The sequence below is a fragment of the Pleurodeles waltl genome, chromosome 4_1, assembly GCF_031143425.1.
Source record: "Pleurodeles waltl isolate 20211129_DDA chromosome 4_1, aPleWal1.hap1.20221129, whole genome shotgun sequence".
In the NCBI taxonomy this organism is placed as follows: Eukaryota; Metazoa; Chordata; class Amphibia; order Caudata; family Salamandridae; genus Pleurodeles; species Pleurodeles waltl.
In genome coordinates this window covers 10,444,410-10,463,741 of record NC_090442.1, presented here as the reverse complement: position 1 = coordinate 10,463,741, position 19,332 = coordinate 10,444,410, and the positions used below count along the sequence as shown (strand labels likewise).

The 19,332-nt window shown below is 48.2% G+C and overlaps 1 pseudogene; it reads right to left on the bottom strand.

The window, feature by feature from the left end:
- Positions 1–7,845, bottom strand: part of LOC138287240 (zinc finger protein 271-like) — a 163,423-nt pseudogene extending 155,578 nt beyond the window's left edge.
- Positions 7,846–19,332: the final 11,487 nt, after the last annotated feature.

Sequence of the window (19,332 nt, the reverse complement as noted above, 5' to 3'; positions counted from 1 at the left end):
TTGTAGTGAGTACCTGGGGTACTTGCACCTTGCACCAGGCCCAGTTATCCCTTATTAGTGTATAGGGTGTCTTGCAGCTTAGGCTGATAGATAATGGTAGCTTAGCAGAGCAGCTTAGGCTGAACTAGGAGACATGTGAAGCTACTACAGTACCACTTAGTGTCATATGCACAATATCATAAGAAAACACAATACACAGTTATACTAAAAATAAAGGTACTTTATTTTTATGACAATATGTCAAAGTATCTCAGAGTGTACCCTCAGTGAGAGGATAGGAAATATACACAAGATATATATACACAATACCAAAATATGCAGTAATAGTCTTAGAAAACAGTGCAAACAATGTATAGTTACAATAGGATGCAATGGGGACACATAGGGATAGGGGCAACACAAACCATATACTCCAAAAGTGGAATGCGAACCATGAATGGACCCCAAACCTATGTGACCTTGTAGAGGGTCGCTGGGACTATTAGAAAATAGTGAGGTTAGAAAAATAGCCCACCCCAAGACCCTGAAAAGTGAGTGCAAAGTGCACCAAAGTTCCCCTAAGGACAAAGAAGTCGTGTTAGAGGAATAATGCAGGAAAGACACAAACCAACAATGCAACAATGATGAATTTCCAATCTAGGGTACCTGTGGAACAAGGGGACCAAGTCCAAAAGTCACAAGCAAGTCGGAGATGGGCAGATGCCCAGGAAATGCCAGCTGTGGGTGCAAAGAAGCTTCTACTGGACAGAAGAAGCTGAGGTTTCTGCAGGAACGAAAAGGGCTAGAGACTTCCCCTTCGGTGGACGGATCCCTCTCGCTGTGGAGAGTCGTGCAGAAGTGTTTTTCCGCCGAAAGAACGCCAACAAGCCTTTCTAGCTGCAAATCGTGCGGTTAGCATTTTTGGATGCTGCTGTGGCCCAGGAGGGACCAGGAGGTCGCAAATTGGACCAGGAGGTAGAGGGGACATCGAGCAAGACAAGGAGCCCTCTTAGCAGCAGGTAGCACCCGGAGAAGTGCCAGAAACAGGCACTACGAGGATGCGTGAAACAGTGCTCACCCGAAGATACACAAAGGAGTCCCACGTCGCCGGAGACCAACTTAGAAAGTCGTGCAATGCAGGTTAGAGTGCCGTGGACCCAGGCTTGGCTGTGCACAAAGGATTTCCGCCGGAAGTGCACAGGGGCCGGAGTAGCTGCAAAAGTCGCGGTTCCCAGCAATGCAGTCTAGCGAGGTGAGGCAAGGACTTACCTCCACCAAACTTGGACTGAAGAGTCACTGGACTGTGGGAGTCACTTGGACAGAGTTGCTGGATTCGAGGGACCTCGCTCGTCGTGCTGAGAGGAGACCCAAGGGACCGGTAATGCAGCTTTTTGGTGCCTGCGGTTGCAGGGGGAAGATTCCTTCGACCCACGGAAGATTTCTTCGGAGCTTCTAGTGCAGAGAGGAGGCAGACTACCCCCACAGCATGCACCACCAGGAAAACAGTCGAGAAGGCGGCAGGATCAGCATTACAGAGTTGCAGTAGTCGTCTTAGCTACTATGTTGCAGTTTTGCAGGCTTCCAGCGCGGTCAGCAGTCGATTCCTTGGCAGAAGGTGAAGAGAGAGATGCAGAGGAACTCGGATGAGCTCTTGCATTCGTTATCTAAAGTTTCCCCAGAGACAGAGACCCTAAGTAGCCAGAAAAGAGGGATTGGCTACCTAGGAGAGAGGATAGGCTAGCAACACCTGAAGGAGCCTATCAGAAGGAGTCTCTGATGTCACCTGGTGGCACTGGCCACTCAGAGCAGTCCAGTGTGCCAGCAGCACCTCTGTTTCCAAGATGGCAGAGGTCTGGAGCACACTGGAGGAGCTCTGGACACCTCCCAGGGGAGGTGCAGGTCAGGGGAGTGGTCACTCCCCTTTCCTTTGTCCAGTTTCGCGCCAGAGCAGGGCTAAGGGGTCCCTGAACCGGTGTAGACTGGCTTATGCAGAATTGGGCACATCTGTGCCCAAGAAAGCATTTCCAGAGGCTGGGGGAGGCTACTCCTCCCCTGCCTTCACACCATTTTCCAAAGGGAGAGGGTGTAACACCCTCTCTCAGAGGAAGTCCTTTGTTCTGCCATCCTGGGACAAGCCTGGCTTGACCCCAGGAGGGCAGAAACCTGTCTGAGGGGTTGGCAGCAGCTGCAGTGAAACCCCAGGAAAAGCAGTTTAGCAGTACCAGGGTCTGTGCTACAGACTACTGGGATCATGGGATTGTGCCAACTATGCCAGGATAGCATAGAGGGGGCAATTCCATGATCATAGACATGTTACATGGCCATATTCGGAGTTACCATTGTGAAGCTACATATAGGTAGTACCTATATGTAGTGCACGCGTGTAATGGTGTCCCCGCACTCACAAAGTCCGGGGAATTGGCCCTGAACAATGTGGGGGCACCTTGGCTAGTTCCAGGGTGCCCTCACACTAAGTAACTTTGCACCTAACCTTTACCAGGTAAAGGTTAGACATATAGGTGACTTATAAGTTACTTAAGTGCAGTGTAAAATGGCTGTGAAATAATGTGGACGTTATTTCACTCAGGCTGCAGTGGCAGGCCTGTGTAAGAATTGTCAGAGCTCCCTATGGGTGGCAAAAGAAATGCTGCAGCCCATAGGGATCTCCTGGAACCCCAATACCCTGGGTACCTTAGTACCATATACTAGGGAATTATAAGGGTGTTCCAGTAAGCCAATGTAAATTGGTAAAATTGGTCACTAGCCTGTTAGTGACAATTTGAAAGAAATGAGAGAGCATAACCACTGAGGTTCTGGTTAGAAGAGCCTCAGTGAGACAGTTAGGCACCACACAGGGAACACATACATATAGGCCACAAACTTATGAGCACTGGGGTCCTGACTAGCCTGGTCCCAGTGACACATAACAAACATACTGAAAACAAAGGGTTTTCACTATGAGCACGGGGCCCTGGCTAGCAGGATCCCAGTGAGACAGTGAAAACACCTTGACATACACTCACAAACATGCCAAAAGTGGGGGTAACAAGGCTAGAAAGAGGCTACTTTCTCACACCATGTCTGGGGATACCAACTTTAGCAACACAAAAGGATGATGGACGGAGTGGTGAAACTTTTCTAACACTCATCCCCAGTCACAGAAATGGGTTTAATCCATCGTTCTTTTGCTCATCATGCCACCCCAGTTTGGACCCAGCCATATGCCAATCAGTCTTGAACTTATTCCCCATGGGAACAGTCGAGCCCAAACTGCCACGCCAGGTCCTCCCTGGACCAGAAACAAGCATCCTAGGACCGGTTTCAGGGTATCACCCTTCTTCGGCCAGGCTAGCTTGAATCCAGAGGCACAGTGAACACCCTTCCCACTTAGGGCAACTTTAGCAACACAAAAGGATGATGGGCAGAGTGCTGAAGCTAAAGCTAAAGGCGTTCTAATTGTGTCAATGCATCACAACAGTTTTAGGGAAAGAGCTCTGGCCCAGAGATCGTGGTTAGCAGGGGCACTGACCACTACAATTTCTAGGCTACATCATACATCAGGCACAAAGTGGGAGGTAACCATGTCAAAAAGAGGCCTTTTCTCACAACTAGCCCTGTGAGGGGTTTTAACTAAATGAGGGAATCTGTGCACATCACGCTGTGTTTTACTTACATTGTAAGGAGTGCTAACATAAGAGGAAATCTCTGCACTGCACTACTTTTTACTACACTCTAAGGAGACATTGTACCTACATCAGGGTCATGTGGGTGTGGCCTGCTTCAGATAGGAAACCCTGTTTTCTTCCCCAAGAGACTCCCTTGTTGTTTACGAGCAACAAATGAACAGAAAAAAACTGTTGTTCTTGTGTTTTACAACTGTGGGTCCTTAGAATGATTCTGGCATTACTCCCCACTCCTAAGAGAGTGGAAGAGGTAAGAGCATTTATTCTTTACCAAGAAGACTATCTATCTTGGCTTACTGGAGGCTGTGATGGGAAGACTGCAGCAGACACTGAATATATCAGTAATGCAGATGCTAGTGCTGCAGAAATGTCATCATATAATTTCACTGGTTCCCAGGCAAAAAAAATCTCTTTACAATCCTCTGTTTTATTCATCAGGCCTTTTACGAAGCACAGAGGTAGTCCAACTCTTACATGGCTTCTGCGATTCAGCCAACAGGGCGTAAATCCTATTTCTTGTTTCCAGAGGACTAGATGTAGGTGGATGACCTTCAGTGAGCAGGGTCACCACCTTTGGAATGGGCTACCTTTGGCCCCTGGACATATGTTTTCTCATTATGAAGTCGGAGCTGCTTCAGGAACAATCTGACAATGTACTTATTCTGTTGATGCACTGTCCTGTTGGCTGGTGCTTTCTCTGTCTGTTTTAAGTCTATGTGTCTGTTCTTGGTCCACTAGTGCCAGGACACCTGTGATCACAGTATGATCGACAGTTAAAGCTTTTCTACAGCTCAAGGGGTCTGGATAAAAAAATAGTGCAGTGCACACAGATTTCTCATAGTGCACTAAGATGCACTGCAGCATGCACGTGCACAGATTCCTCTTCGTGCAGTAAGATGCAGTGTAGTGTGCACTGAGTCCTCATAGTGCAGTAAGATGCACTGCAGTGTGCACAGATTTCTCATAGTACAGTAAGATGTAGAGCAGTGACACAAGCTCACCATAGTGCAGTAAGATGCAGTGACGCATTGCAGATTCCTTATAGTGCAGTAAGATGCAGTGCACAGATTACTCACAGTGCAGTAAGATGCAGTGCAGTGCAAAGATTCCTCACAGTGCAGTAAGATGCAGCACGCACAGATTCCTCACAGCGCACTAATATGCATTGTACAGATTTCTCACAGTTAAGTAAGATGCAATGCAGTGCACAGATTCCTCACATTGCAGCAAGATGCAGTGGTGTGCACATATTCCTCACAGTGCACTAAGACGCAGTCTACAGATCCCTCACAGTGAAGTAAGATGCAGTGCAATGCACAGAATCCTCAAAGTGCAGTAAGATGCAGTGCAGTGCACAGATTCCTTACACTGCAGTAAGATGCAGTGTACAGATCCCTCACAGTGAAGTAAGATGCAGTGCAATGCACAGAATCCTCACAGTGCAGTAAGATGCAGGGCAGTGTGCACAGATTCCTCACAGTGCACTAAGATGCAGTGCAGTGCACAGATTCATCACAGTGCAGTAAGACCAGTGCAGTGCACAGAACCGTCACAGTGCAGTGTGCACAGACTCCTCACAGTGCGGTAAGATGCAGTGTAGATTCCTCACAGTGCGGTAAGATATAGTGCATGCAGTGCACAGACTCCTCACAGCGCAGTAAGAAGAAATGCAGTGTGCACAGATTCCTCACAATGCAGTAAGATGTGGTGCAGTGCACATATTCCTCACAGTGCAGTAAGATGCAGTGAAGTGCACATATTCCTCAGTGCAGTCAGATTCAGTGCACAAATCCTTCAGTGCAGTAAGATGCAGTGTACCGCACAGATTCCTCACAGTACAGTTAGATGCAGTGCACTGCACAGATTCCTCACAGTGCAGTAAGATGCAGTGCACAGATTCCTCACAGTACAGTAAGATGCAGTGTAATTCACAGATTCCTCACAGTGCAGTTACATGTAGTGCACAGATTCCTCGTAGTGCAGTAAGAAGCAGTGCGGTACACAGATTCCTCACAGTGCAGTAAGATGCAATGCAAAGATCCCTCACAGTGCAGTAAGATTCAGTGCACAGGTTCCTCACAGTGCAGTGTGCACAGACTCCTCATTGTGCGGCAAGATGCACTGTACATATTCCTCACAGTGCAGTAAGATACAGTGCATGCAGTGCACAGACTCCTCACAGTGCAGTAAGATGAAATGCAGTCTGCACAGATTCCTCACAGTGCAGTAAGATAGAGTGCAGTACACAGATTCCTCACAGTGCACTACACAGATCCCTCAGTGCAGTAAGATGCAATGCACAGACCCCTCACAGTGCAGTAAGATGCAGTATAGTGTGCACAGATTCCTCACAGTGCAGTAAGATGCAGTGCATAGATTTCTCACTGTGCAGTAAGATGCAGCGCACAGACTCCTCACAGTGCAGTAAGATGCAGTGCACAGACTCCTCACAGTGCAGTAAGATGCAGTGTGTACAGATTCCTCACAGTGCAGTAAGGTGCAGTGCAGCATAAACAGACTCCTCACAGTGCAGTAAGAAGCAGTGCACAGATTCCTCACAGTGCAGTAAGATGTAGTGCAGTGCACAGATTCATCATAGTGCAGTAAGATGCAGTGCAGCATGCACAGATTCCTCACAGTGCAGTAAGATGCAGTGCATAGATTCCTCACAGTGCAGTAAGATGCAGTGCACAGATTCCTTACAGTGCAGTAAGATGCAGTGCAGTGCAGATTCCTCATAGTGCAGTAAGATGCAGTGCACAGATTCCTCACATAGCAGTAAGATGCAGTGCAGCATGCACAGATTCCTCAGTGCAGTAAGATGTAGTGCAGTGTGCACAGATCCTTTAGTGCAGAAAGATGCAGTGCACAGATTCCTCAAAGTGCATTAAGATGCAGTGCATGCAGTGCACAGACTCCTCACAGTGCAGTAAGATGAAATGCAGTCTGCACAGATTCCTCACAGTGCAGTAAGATAGAGTGCAGTACACAGATTCCTCACAGTGCACTACACAGATCCCTCAGTGCAGTAAGATGCAATGCACAGACCCCTCACAGTGCAGTAAGATGCAGTATAGTGTGCACAGATTCCTCACAGTGCAGTAAGATGCAGTGCATAGATTTCTCACTGTGCAGTAAGATGCAGCGCACAGACTCCTCACAGTGCAGTAAGATGCAGTGCACAGACTCCTCACAGTGCAGTAAGATGCAGTGTGTACAGATTCCTCACAGTGCAGTAAGGTGCAGTGCAGCATAAACAGACTCCTCACAGTGCAGTAAGAAGCAGTGCACAGATTCCTCACAGTGCAGTAAGATGTAGTGCAGTGCACAGATTCATCATAGTGCAGTAAGATGCAGTGCAGCATGCACAGATTCCTCACAGTGCAGTAAGATGCAGTGCATAGATTCCTCACAGTGCAGTAAGATGCAGTGCACAGATTCCTTACAGTGCAGTAAGATGCAGTGCAGTGCAGATTCCTCATAGTGCAGTAAGATGCAGTGCACAGATTCCTCACATAGCAGTAAGATGCAGTGCAGCATGCACAGATTCCTCAGTGCAGTAAGATGTAGTGCAGTGTGCACAGATCCTTTAGTGCAGAAAGATGCAGTGCACAGATTCCTCAAAGTGCATTAAGATGCAGTGCACAGATTCCTCACAGTGCAGTAAGATGCAGTGCACAGATTCCTCAAAGTGCATTAAGATGCAGTGCACAGATTCCTCACAGTGCAGTAAGATGCAGTGCACAAATCCTTCACGGTGCCGTAGGGTGCAGTGCACAGATTCCTCACAGTGCAGTGAGATTCAGTGTAAAGGTCCCCTCTTTAACACAAATGATGGTCACAAACACCCCCAGGGCCGGAAGGAAAGCCCCCAGAGGCCCCCGGATAGAAGAGCCCAGCTCAGCCCGGCTCCTGCAGAGATTTCCTCCAGGATTATTCAGTCTATTTCTACAAACACAGCAGAAGGTGCTGACAATCTCCTACCTGAGCAGGAACCTGTGCAGCCATTTCCAGGCTCTCTCCTCCTCCTGGGGCTGGGGGGAGGGCAGGTGCAGATCTGGGGTCTGAGGGTGGGTCTGTGAGGGTCTGAAGATGAAGATAACCGCACAGACAGACAGGGGGTCCCTCCTCCCCTGCAGGAGGCTGGAAACAGAGGAGGCTGAGACCCGCTGCTTGTGCTGACTCTGCCGCCGCTGACCCGGATACTATTACGTTCCCTCTGCTGAGAGGAGCTCATCAGCTTCTGCTGCTTGTTCTGCCTCTACCGCGGCTGACCCGGACGTTATATTACTCAGAGCCCTCACCGGGTTCTGATGCTTTCTGCCTCTGCTGAGAGCGGCTCCTCAGACCTCCCCACCAGCTGCTGGTGCTGTCGCTGCCTCCGGTCACCCGGAAGTAAAACTCTTCAGCACTTCCTCACAGTGGACGAAGCGGGAGCTTCGGGGTGACACAGGAGGTGAGGCCTGGGGGGCCGGGGCGGGGAGAGCGGCCGGTGGGCTTTAAGGGGACAGTCAAGACAAAGAGTAGAGAGTTTCCCTTTTATATATATTTAAATATAATATCCAAGTATTCTTCTTGTAAAATCTCTAACGCTTGTTTGGCCTCATGGTAGTTCTCTCAGTGATGGAGGAGCTTCTAAGGCAGGAGAATGATGCCCTGAATATGAGCCTTCAGTCCTCTTGTAACTCAGCTGCGGTTCAGTTTTACACCCACCTGTGAAGGGGACAATAAAAGGCCTCTCGTCCCTGTGTTACACTCACCGGTGAAGGGGACAATAAAAGGCCTCTCGTCCCTGTGTTACACCCACCGGTGAAGGGGACAATAAAAGGCCTCTTGTCTCTGTGTTACACCCACCGGTGAAGGGGACAATAAAAGGCCTCTCGTCCCTGTGTTACACTCACCGGTGAAGGGGACAATAAAAGGCCTCTTGTCTCTGTGTTACACCCACCGGTGAAGGGGACAATAAAAGGCCTCTCGTCCCTGTGTTACACTCACCAGTGAAGGGGACAATAAAAGGCCTCTCGTCCCTGTGTTACACTCACCGGTGAAGGGGACAATAAAAGGCCTCTCGTCCCTGTGTTACACTCACCGGTGAAGGGGACAATAAAAGGCCTCTCGTCCCTGTGTTACACTCACTGGTGAAGATGACAATAAAAGGCCTCTCGTCCCTGTGTTACACTCACCGGTGAAGGGGACAATAAAAGGCCTCTCGTCCCTGTGTTACACTCACTGGTGAAGATGACAATAAAAGGCCTCTCGTCCCTGTGTTACACTCACCAGTGAAGGGGACAATAAAAGGACTCTCATCGCTGTGGTACACCCACCAGTGGAGGTGACAATAAAAGGCCTCTTGTCGCTATGTTACATCCACTGGTGAAGGGGACAATAAAAGGCCTCTTGTCCCTATGTTACACTCACCAGTGAAGGGGACAATAAAAGGCCTCTTGTCCCTATGTTACATCCACCAGTGGAGGTGACAATAAAAGGCCTCTTGTCGCTATGTTACATCCACTGGTGAAGGGGACAATAAAAGGCCTCTTGTCCCTATGTTACATCCACCAGTGGAGGTGACAATAAAAGGCCTCTTGTCCCTGCGTTACACCCACTGGTGAAGGGGACAATAAAAGGACTCTCATCGCTGTGGTACACCCACCAGTGGAGGTGACAATAAAAGGACTCTCATCGCTGTGTTACATCCACTGGTGAAGGGGACAATAAAAGGCCTCTTGTCCATATGTTACATCCACCAGTGGAGGTGACAATAAAAGGCCTCTTGTCCCTGCGTTACACCCACTGGTGAAGGGGACAATAAAAGGCCTCTCATCCCTGTGTTACACTCACCAGTGAAGGTCACAATAAAAGGCCTCTTGTCTCTGTGTTACACCCGCCGGTGAAGGTGACAATAAAAGGCCTCTCATCCCTGTGTTACACCCGCCGGTGAAGTTGACAATAAAAGGCCTCTCATCCCTGTGTTACACCCACCAGTGAAGGTGACAATAAAAGGCCTCTTGTCCCAACCACAGCACCGCGACTGCCCTGATCACTGCCACTGATGACATCAGGTCCTTCCTTAACCACAATCCTTATCCACCTTGACCTCTCAGCAGTGTTCAGCACTGTATCACACCAGACCCTCATCAAACTTTTTTGCCATATTGGGATACAGGGAGACGCCCTTAAATTGATTGCATCCTTCCTCACAGGATGAGCCCAAAAGATCTGCCTCCCACCCTTCACTTCGGAGCCTAAGGCCATCATTTACAACATCCCTCAAGGCTCATCCCTCAACCCCACCCTGTTCAACATGTACATGACACCCCCAGATGACATCATTAAACCCCATGGCCTTAACATCATATCCTCTGTAGACAGCACTAAGTGCATCCTCTCAATTCTCAGAAGTCCCCTCTACCACTAGGACCAGCTTCCACAGCTGCAGGTCCAACATCACTGACTGGATGAAGACAAAGTACCTGAAGCTCAACACGGACAAGATGGAAGTGTTTATTTTTGGGAACAACACCTCACCGTGGAATGACACCTGTTAGCCCTCAGAACTGTGACCCACATAGACAGATGACACCCACAACCTCGGCATTATCCTGGACAGCAAACTTCCATTAAAATGCCAGATCAACGCAGTGCTTTGGCCTACTTCCACACCCTTCACATGCCCCAAAAGATCTTCAGAATGTCACTGTCAACACCAGGAAAGCTGTCACTCAAGCCCTAGTCACCAGCCGAATGGCCTACAGCAGTGCCCTCTTCGCAGGACTCACCTCGCAACTCCTGAAGAGGCTCCAGATGATACTGAACTCAGCCCCCAGACTCGCTCTCAACCTACCCAAACAGACCCAATTCACCCCTCACTTCAGAGTGGCTCCACATCCAGAAATGATGCCAGTTCAAGATGTTGACACATGCCTACAATGCCCTTTGTGATCAAGGACCATCATACATCAACCACCGCCCGAACTTTGAGCAACCATCTAGACACCTGCGCTCTGCCTCTCTCGCTACGTTCCCCGCATCCTACGAAGCAACAGTAGAGGATGCTCCTTCTACCTTGTTGCCAGGTCCTGGAACAACCTCCCCCTACACCTCCGAACATCATTCTCTCTCCCTGAATTCAGAAAAGGACTCAAGACCTGGCTCTTTGGCTGATCCCAGCAAGAACCCAGTGCCTGGATACCCCTGCAAATCTGAGTTGACTGATTGATTGATAAGCCAAATATGAGTTTGCCACTAGTTGGCCCCTCACTGTCTTTGCAGTTTAAGGAGTTCCGTATCAGTCAGATTTGTTTTCTGCTTCAAAAGTACGAATAAATTAAGTAACTACATCCGTGCTTGGCCACTGCCCAGATATTCCAAGTCACTATGTATTATGTGGGCGTAAATGTAGTGTGACGCATCAGCATGTCAGTGCTCAGGTTGATCTTCTGCCCTCCTCTAGGCTCATAATTCTACAGGCTGTGAACTCAGCCATTCCCCGGCCTGCGTGTATAGAGTAATGGAACATGTCCACAAACAAAAACATAAAACAACTATCTTTACTCCCAGTCTCTGGTTGTGTCTCAAACGTGGCCAAAGGAAAACTAAAAAGGAAATCAGAAAAGAGGAATATGTTCCATCTGGATCCAGGGGATTACAGTCTTTTGGGTTGTCAAAGGAAGAGATGCACAATCGGTAATTTAATGGTGGTGCCCATTTTTCATCTCCCTACGCCCCAGCAGAGACCAGGAGGAATATGGCATTTCTAAAAATGCACTCTTGAGGCCCCTCCACTCCAAAACAGGACACAATTTGTGGTGTCATGTAACTTAGTCAGACATAATTGGTATTAATTACCAGCCCTGTACGCAATTCAGCCAAAATTAGGTCCAAATTATAGATCATCTCTGGGTCGGGGTGGTGGAAGGGGACCTACGGAAGGCCATTGTTTGACTGTGGCACAATTCAACCTCTGCTACAACCATGGCACTTTCTTGCTCCACCTGCTTGCTAAAGGTCTTGCTCCTGGGTAACCTGCGCCTATGCCGTTGTGATCTGGAAGGTTACCAGTCTATACTCCATTGAACATTGTGGGGCAATGGCGACACCCCCTTTGTCTCCAGCCCGCCTCAGGCATCTGTCAATGTTGTGAAAAATAGTGTGGCTTGAGAGTCCACCAGCGCAATTTGGCTGTGTACATAAGAGACTATTTGGCTGAGTTGCTTGGGCTTCTGTTTGACCAGCAAGAATGAGTACTGTAGTCTGGCTACAGGTTCATTGAGGCCTTGAAGATTCGTCAAGGATCCTTGGACCCAACAACCTGCAGTATGTGGCTGTGGTCCCAGTAGTTAAAGAGACACATCACCCCTCGCTGGGGAGGACCTCGCTGGGGTGTAACAAGTCCCTGTGGATTCGTTCCAGAGAGAAGATATGGTACGTTTAACACCAAGGACTGTATGAAATAGCCAGTCCTTGAGTAAAAGTTTCTTATTGGGGCCTCCTCTACCTTTCGGAAGGCCCACCACTCTTATATTGTTCAGGCAAGATTGGCCTTCGGCATGCTCTGCCCTGGTGCATAGTTGTGATACCTCCATCTGGAGAGCCTTGATGTGGGACTGCATCTCCGTCCGCAAAGAGCATTCCGGCCAGCACCTATTTGTTCATATCTATTCTGTCCCAAAGGATGTCAAGTTTAGTTTCCTGAGTAGTTTTCTCATCCCTTATGGCCGGTATAGACAAGGTAAAGACAGGAGTTGGCACCTGAGCTGATCCAATGTGAACAGGAAAGCATTGAAGTATTTGAATGCAGCAACCTTTGTGATATACTTCTAGAGGAGTTAACTTTGTTATACACTGCAGTACAGTGCAGTCCCCTTTGTTACATATTTCCAGAGGAGTTAACTTTTTTATTCACTTCCTGAAACTGAAGAAACAGCAGTACATCCTGCTCCTTCTGTTTCCCCAACCTGTTTATGTTTTAATGAAGAGGTGTTTATAGCCAGTTATATTGTGTATTCACATTCTGTTACACTTACATGTCCTAATTTTAAATCTCTTTACATCCAACAGAAAACAAGCCTTGAATGCATGAAATGTTTATGAATAACAACAATGGTTCAGTAAATCAACCCAAAATAGTCAGAAATATTCAGAGACTGAGGACCCTGAACATAGACTGATAGATGCTGGAAGAAGGTCTGAAGGACAATTCAGTGAATGTAATAGTCTCCGTTGTGCACTTTCACACCTCAAGACTGAGAAATTACCTCTAGAAAATTAAGGCAACAACACTGACAAACCACCTCCTGAATAAACAGGCGACTAACACCAGCTTTGATCGTGGGATCTGTATGATTTGACTTCCACCGTGCTCTGATTCCTAAAATGATATCAGACTATAATTCAGGGCTCTAGGTGTATTGTAAACTCACCCTGGTTACAATACACCAACCAGAGAAAACAACTGAAGGGTAAAGGAAAGAGGTTGTTCTGCTGTTTACAATACAATGGACTTTCCTAATTTGCACCGAGCAAGAGGAGAAGGATTAATCCTTACCCACAAAGCGTAGAAAACTGTTATCCAATCTAAAGACATAATCTCTCATAGGGAAGCCTTGCTCATATTGTGAGTGTGGCAAGTATTTAGTGACCATTGTACTTTACTTTTAAATGGGAAATCAGATGTCCTAAATACCAACAAATACAGGAAATGTGAGGATATTGCAAGTGCTTTACAACCATGGCCCATCAGGAAGCACAGTCATGTGATATAGAAAAATATAGACCCGACCCAGAGGCACTAACTAAAAAAGAAGAATCATACACATGCAGTGAGAGTTGTAGTTTGTCATCATTAGTAAAGCAACATCAGCAAACACACACAGGGGACAAACCATACCATTGCAGTGAATGTGCGAAGAGCTTCAGACGGTTATCACACCTACAAATACATCAGCAAACACACACAGGAGAGAAACCATACCATTGCAGTGAATGTGTGAAGAGCTTCAATCAGTTATCACAGCTACGAATACATCAGCGAACACACACAGGGGAGAAACCATACCATTGCAGTGAATGTGTGAAGAGCTTTAGCCACTTATCAACCCTGCAACAGCATCAGGAAACACACACCGAGGAAAAACCATATCATTGCAGTGAGTGTGGAAAGAGTTTCAGGGTGTTATCACACCTCCAAACGCATCAGCAAACACACACAGGAGAAAAGCTATTCAAATGCAGTGAATGTGTGAAAAGTTTCAGTCGATTATCAAACCTGCAAAGTCATCAGCAAACACACACTGGGGAAAAACCATACCATTGCAGTGAATGTGTGAAGAGCTTCAGTCGGTTATCACACCTACAAATACATCAGCGAACACACACTGAGGAAAAACCATACCATTGCAGTGAGTGTGGAAAGAGCTTTAGTCTGTTATCAAACCTCCAAAGACATCACCGAACACACATAAGGAGAAACCATACCATCGCAATGAATGTGTGAAGAGTTTCAATTGATTACTGGGTCTTCAAACACATCAGGAAACACACATAGGCAAAAAACTCTACCATTGCAATGAATGTGTGAAGAGCTTCAGTCGTTTATCATACTTCGAAATACATCAGCAATCACACACAGGTGTAAAAACCATACTATTGCAATGAATGTGTGAAGAGTTGCAGTTATTTTTCAGATCTCCAAAAACATCAGTGATCACACACACACAGGGGAAAAACTATACCATTTCAATGAATGTGGAAGTAGTTTTAGTGATTCCCCAAATCCCAGGATACGTCAGCAAACACAGAGGAGAAAAACCATTCAAGTGCACTGAGGCCCTCATCCTAACCCTGGCGGTCTCTGACCGCCAGGGCGGAGGGCAGCGAAAGCACCGCCAACAGGCTGGCGGTGCTTCCTGGGCTATTCTGACCGCAGCGGTAAAGCCGCGGTCAGAAAAGGGGAACCGGCGGTTTCCCGCCGGTTTTCCCCTGGCCCAGGGAGCGCCGCCATGGGGATTCCGACCCCCTTCCCGCCAGCCTGTTTCTGGCGGTTTTCACCGCCAGAACCAGGCTGGCGGGAACGGGTGTTGTTGGGCCCCTGGCAGTGCAGGGGCCCCCTAACAGGGCCCCACAAAGATTTTCACTGTCTGCTTAGCAGACAATGAAAATCGCGACGGGTGCCACTGCACCCGTCGCACCCCTGCAACTCCGCCGGCTCCATTCGGAGCCGGCTTCATTGTTGCAGGGGCTTTCCCGCTGGGCCGGTGGGTGCTCTTTTGGAGGGCGCCCGCCGGCCCAGCGGGAAAGTTGGAATGGCCGCCGCGTCTTTTGACCGCGGGGCGGTCATTCGGCGGTGACCGCATGGCGGGCGGCGACCGCCGCCCTCCGCGGTCAGAATGACCGCCTGAGTGTGTAAAGAGCTTTAGTCAGTTATCAGTCCTAAAACAGCATCAACGAACACACACTGGGGAAAGACCATCCAAGTGCAGTGAATGTGTGAGGAGCTGTAGTCAACTCTCCAAAGCCATCAGCGTACACACACAGGAGAAAAAACAAACCATTGCAATGAATGTGGAAGTAATTTTAGTGAATCTTAAACATTAAGGAAATATCAGTGAATAAACACGGGAAAAGCCATTCGTGCGCACTAAATTTGTAAGAATTTAGTCGATTATCAGCTCTCCAAAGCCATCAGCAAACACACATTGGGTAAAAACAATCAAGTGCAGCAAATGTGTGAAGAGTTACAGTCGCTTAGCACACCTCCAAAGGCATTATCAAACACACACAAGGGAAAAAACATACAAGTGCACTGAATGTGTGAAGAGCTGTAGTCTGTTATCTCACCTCTAAAACCATTGGCGAACACACACACAGGGGAACATCTATTCAAATTCAGTGAATAAGAGAACAGCTTTAGTCAATACCAAGCCTACATAGCCATCAGCAAATTACAGAAGATGATAACATTTCAATTTTGTGGGACATTCAAATGCCAGATGCCAAAAGGTTGATGATAGAAGCCCGACTAGTCAGAAAAGAAGAAACACCCACATATTTGTAGAATTATAAAAGAGTCTGTTGTCAGTGATTGATTATTTAATTTCTATATATATAAGAAAAAGAAAAGAAGTTGCAAGCAACACATTAAGACATCAGCAGAGTGCAGACTAAAAGAAAAGAAACTGTGTCCTTTCCTCCGATGAAGTAGAGCTATAAAGAAAAACATCCAAGCACACCTGATCACGCTACCTGTAAAAGCAACACTGAACAATTCTTGGAGTAACAAGTGTATTTTCAGCTAACTTTAGGTATTAGTCCTAAAACCTATAAACCCAACACACTTGAACTGATTTAACAAGCAGAAACTGGAGAATAGTCATAGCTGATTGTGGTGTTTGGGTGCTTTATGCAACATTGATGATTCTGTGATTGTGGCCAGAGAACAGAGTTCAAAAGCAGGAGACTTGAAAGTAGGAAACGTGAGCTGTAACTCTCAGGGTTAATGCTTGCGCACGGCATTTACCTCCCAAGACTTGATGCAGGAGAAGTGCTGCTCATTTCCAAGATCACATGCATCTGTAAATGCACCCACCATAGTGTCACTTCCTCAGTGGTGTTCCACAGCTGCATCCTTAGGGGATTGGACGGCTCACCACGGTCTATGTAAATGATTCATTGGCACATGTGGACCCTGCAATGGTGCCTGTGCGGGCAGTGGCTATAGTACGGGGGAGATCTGTCTGTCTTCACCATAATCTCCCCCAGTGCTGCAACAGGAGTAGTTTAGAGGGGGAATGAGGTGAACATGAGTTGCAAGATGGCCTTTGCTCCCCCTTCAGCCATGGCTACAGTACTACGGGTGATCTGAGGCCTTTGCTTTCTAGAACAACAGATTCTGTTAGAACTGTGGGCATTGTCATGGGCACTTTGGGCCGTCTTCTCCTCCATCTATGGTTTGTCTGTCCAGATCCTGGCGGACAACTCCGCAGCAATGTGCTATGTCAATACGCTAGGAGGAATAGGGTCTCATCTCATTTGCCTGTAAGCATTGAGACTATTGTTGGGCACACCTCCAAGGGATTTGGATGACCACCGGCCACCTAGAAAAGTGTCCCTGAATGTCAAACCCAACAGCCTCAGCTGGCATTATCTTGCTGATCATGAGTGGTGTCTGCTATGGATATTAGCCCAAGACATCTTCACTAACTGGGGTACTCCTCCAAAGGATTTGTTCGCCTTTACTGTAAATGCTCAATTCCAGCAGTTTGTGCCCTCCAGTACCCATTCATGGGAGCCATGGGAGACATGTTTCAGTCGAGGTGGAACTTTGAACTAAGCTACACTTTTCCTTTGATTTCTTGGGTTCTGCGGAAGTTACACCAAGACCAGTCACATGTCATTCTCATTGCCCCAGAGTGACCAAGGAGAGTGTGGTATGAAGACCCTCAGCACTTCTCTATACATCCCCTTCGGACTAACCATAGTAACCATAGTGACCAACAGAAAGAGGAAAGCAGATCTGAAGGAATTCTTTAGGAGGGAATATAAGAGAGCACAAGTATGGCGGGAGCGGAGGAAGCGAAGCTGGAGTACAAACAGAGGTGACCCACCCGATTTTGAGTTTGAGCCCTGTAGGAAAGTACCATCTTGCCTGGCATGTTACCCCCATATTTCACTGTATATATGTTGTTTTAGTCTATGTGTCACTGGGACCCTGCCAGGCAGGGCCCCAGTGCTCATAAGTATGTGCCCTGTATGTGTTCCCTGTGTGATGCCTAACTGTCTCACTGAGGCTCTGCTAACCAGAACCTCAGTGGTTATGCTCTCTCTGCTTTCCAAATTTGTCACTAACAGGCTAGTGACTAAATTTACCAATTCACATTGGCATACTGGTACACCCATATAATTCCCTAGTATATGGTACTGAGGTACCCAGGGTATTGGGGTTCCAGGAGATCCCTATGGGCTGCACCATTTCTTTTGCCACCCATAGGGAGCTCTGACAATTCTTACACAGGCCTGCCACTGCAGCCTGAGTGAAATAACGTTCACATTATTTTACAGCCATTTACCACTGCACTTATGTAACTTATAACTCACCTATATGTCTAACCTTCACCTAGTGAAGGTTGGGTGCAAAGTTACTTAGTGTGTGGGCACCCTGGCACTAGCCAAGGTGCCCCCACATCATTCAGGGCAAATTCCCCAGACTTTGTGAGTGCGGGGACACCATTACACGCGTGCACTGTACATACGTCACTACCTATGTACAGCGTCACAATGGTAACTCCGAACATGGCCATGTAACACGTCTAAGATCATGGAATTGTCGGCCCAATGCCATTCTGGCATTGGGGTGACAATTCCATGATCCCCCAGGTCTCTAGCACAGAACCCGGGTACTGCCAAACTGCCTTTCCGGTGTCTCCACTGCAGCTGCTGCTGCTGCCAACCACTCAGACAGGTTTCTGCCCTCCTGGGGTCCAGGCAGCCCTGGCCCAGGAAGGCCGAACAAAGGACTTCCTCTGAGAGAGGGTGTAACACCCTCTCCCTTTGGAAATAGGTGTGAGGGTTGGGGAGGAGTAGCCTCCCCCAGCCTCTGGAAATGCTTTGATGGGCACAAATGGTGCCTATCTCTGCATAAGCCAGTCTACACCGGTTCAGGGATCCTCCAGCCCTGCTCTGGTGCGAAACTGGACAAAGGAAAGGGGAGTGCCAATCCCCTGACCTGCACCTCCCAGGGGAGGTGCCCAGAGCTCCCCCAGTGTGTCCCAGACCTCTGCCATCTTGGAAACAGAGGTGTCTGTGGCACACTGTACTGCTCTGAGTGGCCAGTGCCAGCAGGTGACGTCAGAGGCTCCTTCTGATAGGCTCTTACCTCTCTTGGTAGCCAATCCTTCTTCCTAGGTAGCCAAACCTCCTTTTCTGGCTATTTAGGGTCTCTGCTTTGGGGAATTCTTCAGATAACGAATGCCAGAGCTCACCAGAGTTCCTCTGCATCTCCCTCTTCACCTTCTACCAAAGGATCGACCGCTGACTGCTCAGGACGCCTGCAAAACCGCAACAAAGTAGCAAGACGACTACTAGCAACCTGGTATCGCTTCATGCTGCCGGCTTTCTCAACTGTTTCCAGGTGGTGCATGCTCTGGGGGTAGCCTGCCTCCTTTCTGCACCAGGAGCTCTGAAGAAATCTCCCGTGGGTCAACTGAATCTTCCCCCTGCAACCGCAGGCAACAAAAGACTGCATCACCGGTCCTCTGGGTCCCCTCTCAGCACAACGAGCCTGGTCCCTGGAACTCAGCAACTCTGTCCAAGTGACTCCCACAGTCCAGTGACTCTTCAGTCCAAGTTTGGTGGAGGTAAGTCCTTACCTCCCCATGCTAGACTGCATTGCTGGGTATCGCGTGATTTGCAGCTGCTCCGGCTCCTGTGCAGTCTTCCAGGATTTCCTTCGTGCACAGCCAAGCCTGGGTCCCCGACACTCTAACCTGCAGTGCACAACCTTCTAAGTTGTCCTCCGGCATCGTGGGACTCCCTTTTGTGACTTCGGGTGGACTCCAGTTCACTTTTTTCTAAGTGCCTGTTCAGGTACTTCTGCGGGTGCTGCCTGCTTCTGTGAGGGCTCACTGACTTGCTGGGCGCCCCCTCTGTCTCTTCATCCAAGTGGTGACATCCT